Source organism: Heterodontus francisci, chromosome 16 (assembly GCF_036365525.1).
Source record: "Heterodontus francisci isolate sHetFra1 chromosome 16, sHetFra1.hap1, whole genome shotgun sequence".
In the NCBI taxonomy this organism is placed as follows: Eukaryota; Metazoa; Chordata; class Chondrichthyes; order Heterodontiformes; family Heterodontidae; genus Heterodontus; species Heterodontus francisci.
The window spans coordinates 88,533,090-88,545,131 of record NC_090386.1 but is presented as its reverse complement, the minus strand read 5'-3'; the positions used below and the strand labels follow the sequence as shown (position 1 = coordinate 88,545,131).

At 50.2% G+C, this 12,042-nt stretch overlaps 1 pseudogene; it reads left to right on the top strand.

Annotated features, from left to right (window-relative positions):
• Window positions 1-7,929: 7,929 nt before the first annotated feature.
• LOC137378543 (U2 spliceosomal RNA) lies at window positions 7,930-8,038 on the top strand (annotated as a pseudogene).
• Window positions 8,039-12,042: the final 4,004 nt, after the last annotated feature.

The window sequence follows — 12,042 nt, the reverse complement described above, 5'->3', positions numbered from 1 at the left end:
CGCTCAATAGCTCTTGTCTCGGACAAAGATTGGGGTTCAGGTCGCAGTCTAGAGATTTCCCTGTTGTCCTAGCCAATCTTTATCCCTAAAAAAAAATCAACATCACTAAAAGAGATTATCTGCTCATTATCACAATGCTGTTTGTGGGAGCTTGCTGTGCGCAAAATGGCTGCTGCAACCCCTATATAATAACAGCGGCTACACGTCAAAAGTACCTTATTAGTCACAAAGTGCTTTGGGGTGTCTTGAGGTCATGAAAGGCGCTATATAAATGCAAGTACAAGACTTTCAGAGCTAGGTTAGATGTTGGGAGGTGGTCCTTTTCCCAGAATGTGCTGCTGGCTCCTGCAGATTCACTGAATCATTTGGAGAGAGCTGGAACAGAGATCACCTTGTACAGTACAACATTAATCAGAGCCAGAATGGCCTCCTGGACTAGTATCCACCACCTAAGGGAATTGGAGAGGAATTTTCTAAACTTATTTTTGAAAATTTCTCATGAGTTTTGAAACTGTTTTCTTGCCTCTCCCAGGAGATCACATGGTTGCTCGTGAAGTGAGCAATATATATGTGGAAAACGCCACAAGTGCATGGGACAGGATAGACCAGTAGATCTATTCATGTCTGTCATTTAGCTTACATTAGGATGGAAGGTTACAGGGCAAGTATAGTGGAAATTATCAAGTATTACTAATTCTGTACAACATAAGTGAAGGAAATGTTGCGAGTATTTTCAACTTAGCACCGGAGTGTAAAATGAGCATTACGGGTTGGGCATTTTTTAAAAATTTGTTTTCATGGGATGTGGGTGTTGCTGGCAAGACTAGCATTTGTTGCCCATCTCTAAATGTCCTTGAGAAGGTAGTGGTGAGCTATCTGGTGCAGCTACACCCACAGTGCTGTTAGGGAGAGAGTTCCAGGGTTTTGACCCAGCGACAGTGAAGGAACGGTGATATAGTTCCAAGTCAGGATGGGGTGTGACTTGAGGGGGGGAGTTTGCAGGTAGTCGTGTTCCCATGCATCTGCTGCCCTTGTCCTTCTAGGTGGTAGAGGTCACGGGTTTGGAAGGTGCTGTCGTAGGAGCCTTGGTGAGTTGCTGCAGTTCATCTTATAGATGGTACACACTGCTGTCACTGTGCGTCGGTGGTGGAGGGAGTGAATGTTAAAGGTGGTGGATGGGGTGCCGATCAAGCAGGCTGCTTAGTCCTGAATGGTGTCAAGCTTCTTGAGTGTTGTTGGAGCTGCACTCATCCAAGCAAGTGGAGAGTATTCCATCACACTCCTGACTTGTGCCTTGTAGATGGTGGACAGGCTTTGGGGAGTCCAGAGGTGAGTTACTCGCCACAGAATTCCCCGTCTCTGACCTGCTCATGATGTAGCCACAGTATTTATGTGGCAGGTCCAGTTCAGTTTCTGGTCAATGGTAACCCCCAGGATGTTGATAGTGAAGTGAATAGGAAGTAAAATCAGGGCGGGGTGTGTAATGGGTGGAGTGTTTAACGGTGGTAGGGGAGGGGGGGGGGTCATGTATAACAGGCATGTGCATTTGGAGTGGGGTTTCTAACAGGCAATGAACATAATGGGTGGGACGTGTAACAGGCAGGTGTGCAACAGGTGGAGAGTATAATGTGTGGGGAGTATAACGTGTGGGCAGTGTAATGGGTGGGAAGTTTAACATCTGGGGAGTGTAACAGGTAGGCAGTGTAACAGGTGGGGAGTATAACGTGTGGGGAGTGTAACAAATAGGGAGCATAATGGGTGGGGAGAGAAATGGGCGGGGAGTATAACAGGCACGGAGTATAATGTGTGGGGAGTGTAACAGGCGGGGAGTGTAACGGGTGAGGAGTGTAACAGGTGGGGAGTGTAATGGGCAGGGAGCATAACGGGCGGGGAGCATAACCAGCGGGGAGTGTAAAGCGGGGGGAGTGTAATGGGTGGGGAGTAAACGTGCGGAGGGTGTAATGTGCGTAGAGTGTAACGTGCGGGAATTGTAACGTGTGGGGATTGTAACGTGTTGGGATTGTAACATGTGGGGACTGTAATGTGTTGGGAGTGTAATGGGCGGGAGTGTAACAGACGGGGCGTATAACAGGCAGGGAGTGTGATGGGCGGGGAAGGTGACAGGTGGGGATTGTAAAGGGCGGGGAGTGTAACGTGCAGGAAGAATAAAGTGCGGGACGTATAATGTGTGGGACGTATAATGTGTGGGAAGTGTAAAGTGCGGTGAGTGTAACGGGCGTGGAGTGTAACGGGCGTGGAGTGTAACGGGCGTGGAGTGTGACGGATGGGTAGTGTGACGGGCGGGGAGCGTGACGGGCGGGGAAGGTGACAGGTGGGGAGTGTAACGGTGGGGAGTGTAACATGTGGGGAGTGTAACAGGTAGGGAGTGTAACGGATGGGGAGTACAAAGGCAGGTAATGTGAGAGGTGGGGAGGGTGACAGGTGGGGAGTGTAACGTGTGGGGCATGTAACATGTGGGGAATGTAATGTGTCGGGAGTGTAACAGCCGAGGAGTGTAGTGTGTGGAGAGTGTAACATATGGGGAGTCAAACGTGTGTGGTGTGTAATGGGCGGAGAGTGTAATGCGTGGGTAGTATAACAGGTGGGGCGTGTAACATATAGGGAGTGTAACAGGTGTGGAGTGTAACGGGCGGGGAGTGTAGCGGGCGGGGAGTGTAGCGGGCGGGGAGTGTAACGGGCAGGGAGTGTAACAGGCGGGGAGTGAAATGTGGGGAGTGTAATGTGTGGGGAGTGTAACAGGCCGGGAGTGTAACAGGCCGGGAGTGTAACGGGCCGGGAGTATAATGGGCAGGGAGTGTAATGGGTGGGGTGCGTAACATGTGGGGAGTGTACTGTGTGAGGAGTGTAACTGGCCGGGAGTGTAACTGGCCGGGAGTGTAATGGGCGGGGAGTGTAATGGGCGGGGAGTGTAATGGGCGGGGAGTGTAACGGGCGGGGAGTGTAACGGGCAGGGAGTGTAACAGGCGGGGAGTGAAATGTGGGGAGTGTAACGTGTGGGTAGTGTAACAGGCCGGGAGTGTAATGGGCAGGGAGTATAATGGGCAGGGAGTGTAATGGGCGGGGAGCGTAACATATGGGGAGTGTACTGTGTGAGGAGGGTAACTGGCCGGGAGTGTAACTGGCCGGGAGTGTAACGGGCGGGGAGTGTAACGGGCAGGGAGTGTAACAGGCGGGGAGTGAAATGTGGGGAGTGTAAAGTGTGGGGAGTGTAACAGGCCGGGAGTGTAATGGGCAGGGAGTGTAATGGGCGGGGAGCGTAACATGTGGGGAGTGTACTGTGTGAGGAGTGTAACTGGCCGGGAGTGTAACGGGCGGGGAGTGTAACGGGCGGGGAGTGTAACGGGCGGGGAGTGTAACGGGTGGGGAGTACAATGGGTGGGGAGTGTAACAGGCGGGGAGTGTACTGTGTGAGGAGTGTAACTGGCCGGGAGTGTAACTGGCCGGGAGTGTAACGGGCGGGGAGTGTAATGGGCGGGGAGTACAATGGGCGGGGAGTACAATGGGCGGGGAGTGTAACAGTGGGGAGTAACGGGCAGGGAGTGTAACATGCGGGGAATGTACGTGCGGGGAGCATAACGTGCTGGGAGTATAACAGGCAGGGTGTGCAGTGGGCAGGCTGTGTAATGGGCAGGTCTATAACAGACAGGGTATATAACAGGCGGGCGTCCAACTAGCGGGGTTTATAATGGGTGGGTGTATAACAGGTGAGATGTGTAATGGGCGGGATATATAATAGGCATGGAGTATAATGTGTGGGCTTATGACGGCAGATCGCTTTAAACAGACTCCAGAAACTGGCTGAGTATATCTACCCTGAGGCACAGTGTGGCTTTCGATCAGAGAGATCCACCATTGACATGCTGTTCGCCCTTCGCCAGCTACAGGAGAAATGCCAAGAACAGCAGATGCCCCTCTTCGTTGCTTTAATTGATCTCACCAAAGCCTTTGACCTCGTCAGCAGACGTTGTCTCTTCAGACTACTAGCAAAGATCGGATGTCCACCAAAGCTACTAAGTATCGTCACCTCATTCCATGACAATATGAAAGGCACAATTCAACATAGCGGTGCCTCATCAGACCCCTTTCCTATCCTGAGTGGCATGAAACAGGGCTGTGTTCTCGCACCTACACAGTTTGGGATCTTCTTCTCCCTGCTGCTCTCACATGCGTTCAAGTCTTCAGAAGAAGGAATTTTCCTCCACACAAGATCAGGTGGCAGGTTGTTCAACCTTGCCTGTCTAAGAGCGAAGACCAAAGTACGGAAAGTCCTCATCAGGGAACTCCTCTTTGCTGACAATGCTGCATGAACATCCCACACTGAAGAGTGTCTGTAGAGACTCATCAACAGGTTTGCGGCTGCCTGCAACGAATTTGGCCTAACCAACAGCCACAAGAAAACGAACATCATGGGACAGGATGTCAGAAATGCTCCATCCATCAATATTGGCGACCACGCTCTGGAAGTGGTTCAAGAGTTCACCTACCTAGGCTCAACTATCACCAGTAACCTGTCTCTCGATGCAGAAATCAACAAGCGCATGGGAAAGGCTTCCACTGCTATGTCCAAACTGGCCAAGAGAGTGTGGGAAAATGGCGCACTGACATGGAACACAAAAGTCCAAGTGTATCAAGCCTGTGTCCTCAGTACCTTGCTCTGCAGGAGCGAGGCCTGGACAACGTATGTCAGCCAAGAGCGACGTCTCAACTCATTCCATCTTCGCTGCCTCCGGAGAATCCTTGGCATCAGGTGGCAGGACCGTATCTCCAACACAGAAGTCCTCGAGGCGGCCAACATCCCCAGCATATACACCCTACTGAGCCAGCGGCGCCTGAGATGGCTTGGCCATGTGAGCCGCATGGAAGATGGCAGGATCCCTAAGGGCACATTGTACAGCGAGCTCGCCACTGGTATCAGACCCACCGGCCGTCCATGTCTCTGCTTTAAAGATGTCTGCAAACGCGACATGAAGTCCTGTGACATTGATCACAAGTCGTGGGAGTCAGTTGCCAGTGATCGCCAGAGCTGGCGGACAGCCATAAAGGTGGGGCTAAAGCGTAGCGAGTCGAAGAGACTTAGCAGCTGGCAGGAAAAAAGACAGAAGCGCAAGGGGAGAGCCAACTGTGTAATAGCCCCGACAACCAATTTTATCTGCAGCACCTGTGGAAGAGTCTATCACTCTAGGATTGGCCTTTATAGCCACTCCAGGCGCAGCTTCACAAACCACTGACCACCTCCAGGCGCTTACCCATTGTCTCTCGAGACAAGGAGGCCAAAGAAGAAGAAGATTACAGCCAGCAATATAATGGATGGGTGGATAACGGGTGGGATATAATGGGTGGGATATAATGGGTGGGAAATAATGGGTGGGATATAATGGGTGGGTGTATAATCAATGGGATATAATGTGCGGGATATAATGGGTGGGATATAGTGGGCGGGATATAATGGGTGGGATGTAATGGGTGGGTGTATAATGGGTGGGTGTATAATGGGTGGGATATAATGGGTGGTGTATAATGGGTGGGATATAAATGGGCGGTGTATAAAAGGCTGGGTATGTAACGGGCGGGTGTATAAAATGAAGCTAATCCACTCCTGCCAGTTTTCGACCTGTGCTTATAGGGAAAATTTCCTCCATCTTCTGTAGAAAGCAACTGACCAATAATCCTTTCTCACCCAATTGCACCAAAAGTCAAAATGGGATACTTTATTTCCTCCCAAGAATGTCCTTGTTTTTTCATGTCATGCAAAATACACTGTTCCCTTACTACTACACTGAAATGTCAGTACTTCCTGTACTTAAGCCCTACAACTTCTAACTCAGAGATGTTAGCGCTACAATGAGCCAAGCTGACGCTGACTATACTGGTTTCCACAACCATATTGTGTCTCTTATAAATCATTGTCTTTGCCTAAAAATTAACCTCAAAATGCTGTAATTTCCTTACTAGAGAATACTTAGGGTGTTTACTACAATTTCCCATCACCTTGAGGCAGGAAAATACCACATCACTGCACAAAGGCTAAAGCTATTTATCCAGATTTATTGACAGACACTTTTTTTTTACAGAAGTGGACTGATTGATAATAAACCCAGCAGCACTTTGTACATAATAAAAACAAGAAATGCTGGAACCACTCAGCAGGTCTGGCAGCATCTGTGAAAAGAGAAGCAGAGTTAATGTTTCGGGTCAGTGACCCTTCTTCGCACTTTGTACAAGTTGGATTGATGGTTGTTTATATATATAGTGGCTTTACATAGTAAAAAGAAAAATCCAAGGCGCTTCACAGCAGAGTTATCAAACAAAATTTGATACCAAACCACATAACAGATAGGTTTTAACAAATGTCTTAAAGGAGACAAGAGAGGTAGAGAGGTGAAGAGGTTTAGGGAAGCAATTCCATAGCTTATAGAACTGAAGCAGCTGAAAGCACATCCAGTGGTGGCGAAGTGATGAAACTCAGGAATGCACCAGGATTGCTCAGAAATAGAAGCAAAATACTGCAGATGATGGAAACCTGAAATAAAAACAGAAAGTACTGGAAATTCTCAGCAGGTCAGGCAGCAACTGTGGAGAAAGAAGCAGAGTTAACATTTCAGGTCAGTGTTCTTTCATCAGAATTCATTTTTGCACAGAAATGTCAGTGTTCATCAGATCCTCAAAGTTTGTTTGAGGCACTGGCTGCCTTTTTTGTTAATACATGGAGTGGAATCACACCGCATGATAATAGTGTACACAAGCTTATCATATTTGTGCAGGATCCCTCCATCTACTGTTTTCACAGGGAGAGAATTTGATGCAATTGCAAAAAGTGTTTTTCAGATAATATCAAGCAAGATAATTTCTAAGTTATAGTGTTATTTCTCTCTACTAGTCAGCTGGCACCATTATACCTCTGCTCCAGTGTTACTTTGTGCTAAAACTACCTGTTACAATGCCTGAGCACCATATAATTTAGAGGTTAGCACCAGGAATAAAAAGCACACCAGAAATCCACCAGGAACGTTCTCAAAAGAATGAAAAATTACAACTTACAAATTGCCTGGGAATGTGTTCAAAAGGCGATAACGCTTTCTCGAATTTTTCTCTCGCTGTTCAGGAGTGTTTCACGGCTTGTAGCACAATTTCAGTGGTTGTTTGCTCTCTGTATGATGCCACTGGAGGAGATTTCTCACGGTTCACAGCTGTGAAGACTCTCTCATGTTCTACAGGATTGCAAGTCAGCTGTCGAGGCGTCAAACAGAGCAATATATAGTTGAGTGGCTGCATCAAAGCCCTGCAGTGGAATTCATGAAGCTGTTATACATCATTGACACTATCCAAATCTTGGCCAGTACTGTTAGTCTGCCAAGGAGCCAGGAGAATAGTTAACGCTGTCTTTAGTTGCACCTCTCCTGCCCTGTGTGTTGGCTGTAAAAGTTCAGCTTGCAGTTCAACTCTCAGCATTCTGCCCAGGTGTCTGGCACCTGTGATTACTATGTATATATATTTTATGTGTGTTAAGTAGACAATGAGGAACATAGACATATCAAGAATAGCTGCTAGGAGAGGGATGGATTTGGCAGGCAGACAAGATATTCTTGACAGAAAAGATTTTTGCTCAAATTAATTGAAAACATACTGGATTATGTAAGTAGGCTTAACCTTTTAGTTTATTATAATAAAACTGACAATAAAGGTTGAATATAGAAGGTTCAGAGGGGAAGTGAATAAGCAAATCAGAGAAGCAAAGAGAGAGTATGAAAATAGAACGGCAGCTAACATATAAGGGAATCCATGAGCAGTCTACAGGCATATTAATAGTAAAAGGGTGGTAAAAGGAGGAGAGGGGCTGATTAGGGACCAAAAAAGGGAGGCAGGGGAATGGCTGAGGTATTAAATGAATACTTTGCATCTATCTTTACCATCGCTTCTCGGCATTTTGGCTAAGATCAAGTGTAGTATCTGTTCTTATCAGTGCTTATTTGATTGAGAAGAGACCATGATCATTGCCTTTTGCTCCTGGGGAAGCTTTGAGTAAAATGGCTATAACCAATTTTCGAGCTTCGGGCCAGGGAGTGCGCAACACCGTTCGGGTGGTCGTGAAGGACAAGGAAGGAGATGCACCGGTCGATCGCACCTTCTTCATCAAGAAAATTCTCTTCGATTGCTGCGGATTTCAAGCGACGGATGTCTTCTGCCTGCAGGATTTCCCCAGCAGTGGATACTTCGACGTGACGTTCCGGAATGTGGCGGGATGCATCAAATTCCTGAAGGCGTTCAAGGAGAAAGGGGACCGGGCGCCACTGTCGATCCTCACAGCGGAGCCGCTCTTCACGCTTCCGTCACAACGGGACCGGGTGGTGACGATTCACCTCTACAACCCCCATGTTCCGGTGGTGGATGTACTCACCTTTCTCGCCAAGTACGTCGAGGTGGTCGGCAGCAGCACTGATGTCAAGGACCCCTTTGGGATTTGGACCAGCAAGCGGCAGGTCAAGGTGACCTTGAAGGTAGATCCCAGTGGAGCCATCATCCACTCTCCCTCCAGCTTCACTATCGGGGGAAGTCGAGGCTTCTTGGTCTACGCTGGGCAGCCCAGAGTTTGCCGCACTTGTGGCAAATCTGGTCACATGGCAGCCAACTGCAGCACGGTTGTTTGCAAGAACTGCAAGGAGGAAGGCCATCAGACCAAGGACTGTAAGCAGGCTAAGTGTTGCAACTTGTGCGGTGCGGCAGGCCATCTCTACAAAACCTGCCCCAAAAGCTGCCTCAGTTATGCTCAGGCGGCAAGGTCCAAGGAAAGGCTGGGAGAAGGTTCGACGAAGGCGTCCGGTGTTCGAAAGGAGACCAGCAACCTTCTCCGCAGTGAGGAACTTCAACCTGAGAAGGAGAAGGAAGGGGAGGCAGCTGAAACCAGCGACCCAGCACCTACCCTGCGCCTGGAAACCCCTCCTCCACAGACAGAATCAATGGAGGAGGAGGCAGCAGATGGACAAACAGGTCAGTGGCAAGTGGTCCGGAGGAAAAACGCAAAGAAAAAACATCCCAAAGCCACCACCCAAACCAGTGGCAAGAGGAGGCTCTCTTCTGAATCAGACTGCAACAACTCCTCTTCACTGGACGGGGAAATGCTGGAACGACAGCCCCTTCAAAAGAAGCGGCAGAACGCCAAGATGGATGATAAAGCATCCCAGCCCCCGGGCACTGGAAGCTGTGATGGGCCCGGCGTGCCCCAACCCCAATGCGCCACACGTAACGACGTGGCCAACGCATCTCAGCTCCGGGAGACCGGGAGCAAAGATACGTCTGGCGCACCTGAGCTCCAGGAAGCCGGGAGCAGTGATGTTTCCGAGGAGGAACAGATGGAAGCAGCTGAGGACAACCCAATCCCCTCTGCCTACAAGACCCCCCCGATGTCACCCGAGCAGAACAAACACTGCATGAAAAAGCAGGAGGGGTTTCTGAGCCCAACCAACGTGAAACTGCTTGCGCACACGATGGGTATGCAGGAACATCCCGAAGGACTGGGACTAGCAAGGACAAATGGTATGGGAAGCAACAAATAACTTTTTAAAAATTGGTGTAAGAATTGCTTCCATTAATGTGCGTAGCATTAAATCTACTATGCGATGTGTTTCAACCTTGGATTACCTCGCCAAGGTCAAAGCTGACCTACTGTTTCTGCAGGAGTGTGGAAGACCACACCTCAGCACCTACAGGCAGTGGTCGCGATGGTGGTCCCACGGGCCATCGATCTGGTCGGGGGGTAATGACTGCCGTTCCTCCGGCCTGGGTATTCTGCTGCGGGGAGGTAACTTCACCATCTCCGAAGTTAAGGAGGTGGTGGGCGGCCGCCTCCTCGTAGCAGACGTGAAGTACAACAACGCTCCGTTCCGGTTGATCAATGTGTACGCCCCGGTACAACGCAGCGAGCGGCTGACCGTCTTCCAGCAGCTCCCACTGCTGCTGGCGACGTCCAGGCCGGTCATCCTAGGCGGTGACTTCAACTGCATCATCGATGCGGCTGGACGATCCAGCAGAGACGACAGCAAACTGGACGCTACGTCCAGATTCCTAATGGAAACAGTTAAAGATGCCAAACTGCACGACGTCTTCAGCAAACCTGCAGACGGAGCGCAGCGCAGATACACATGGTCAAGATCGGACGGGTCTGCCCGTTCCAGGATTGACTTCCTGTTTGTGTCCCGTGCTGTCACGGTCGGATCCACCGACGTCAAGCCGGTGTTCTTCTCCGACCACTGCCTCTTACTGGCCGACTGTCACTTACAGGACGACTGTCACTTACAGGATGACCAGCGGGTTGGCAGAGGGACGTGGAAGCTCAATGCTACACTGCTGACCCCAGAGAACGTTGAGGAACTCAAAACGGATTACAAAGGTTGGAGGACCGTGAAACCCCTCTTTGAGTCTCCAGTTCACTGGTGGGAAGCGATCAAGGAGAACATCAAGAGGTTCTTCATCCACAAAGGTGTTCAGAGGGCGAGAGAGAGACAGAGGGAAATGTCCCGACTCCAGAAAATTATGCAAAATCTACTCCGGTTGCAGTCAATGGGGGTCGAGGTCAAAGAGGACCTCCAAGAGGTGAAGAGCCAGCAGGCCTCGCTCTTTGCCAAGGAGGCCTACAAGATCATCTAGCGGTCCAGAGTCCGCTCCATCGAGCAGGATGAGACGTGCTCGCGTTACTTCTTCCAAAAGGTACACAGAGAGAGCTCTGTTATCAGCAGCCTGAAGGAAGAAGATGGCTCGGTAACGTCTTCGCAGTCCGACATACTAAGGATCAGCAAATCCTTTTATGCTGGGCTGTATGACGCGAAGCCCACAGACAGCAGAGCCTCCCAGTCCTTCCTGTCATCTATCACAGAGGTCTTAGATGACAGCAGGAGGGAGAGATTGGACAAGCCGCTAACTCTGGACGAGCTGACAAAGGCCGTCGAGTCCTTCGAGACGAGTAAAACTCCCGGGAGCGACGGCTTACCGGTGGAGTTGTACTCGGCCCTGTGGGACTGGGTCGGCCCGGACCTGCTGGAAGTATACGAGAGTGTGCTCCTGGCCGGCAGCATGTCAGAATCCATGAGGAAAGGCATCATCACCCTCATTTACAAGCAGAAGGGGGAGAGGGCAGAAATCAGAAATTGGCGGCCCATCTCACTGCTTAATGTTGACTACAAGATTCTGTCCAAAGTCATAGCCAGTCGAGTCAAATCTGCTCTGGAGTTGGTGATCCACCCCGATCAGACCTGTACTGTACCCGGCAGGAAGATCTCTGATAGTCTCGCGCTACTCAGGGATACGATCGCCTACGTACGGGACAGGAGGGTGGACACCTGCCTCATCAGCCTGGACCAGGAGAAGGCTTTTGACAGGATATTGCACACCTACATGATGGACGTGCTTTCCAAAATGGGGTTTGGGGAGGGAATCTGCAATTGGATCCAACTGCTCTACACAAACATCAGTAGCGCAGTCTCAATCAACGGGTGGGAATCGGAAATTTTCCCGATCAAATCTGGAGTCAGACAGGGCTGTCCTCTGTCCCCGGTCTTGTTTGTTTGCTGTATTGAACCCTTTGCTGAGTCTATTAGGAAGGATGCGAGCATAAGAGGGGTGACAATCCCAGGCAGCGGAGGCACTCAGGTCAAAACCTCCCTGTACATGGATGACGTCGCCGTCTTCTGCTCGGATCCGCTGTCCGTGCGCAGACTGATGAGCATCTGCGACCAGTTCGAACTGGCCTCGGGAGCCAAAGTTAACCACGGCAAGAGCGAGGCCATGTTCTTTGGGAACTGGGCTGACCGATCCTTTGTCCCCTTCACCGTCAGGTCAGATTACCTGAAGGTGCTGGGGATATGGTTCGGAAGGGCCAGGGCGTGCACCAAAACATGGGAGGAGCGAGTAGCCAAGGTACGACAAAAGTTGGGCATGTGGGGGCAGCGATCTCTCTCCATTGTGGGTAAGAACCTGGTCATCGGGTGCGAGGCGCTCCGGTTGTTGCTCTACGTGGCGCAGGTCTGGCCC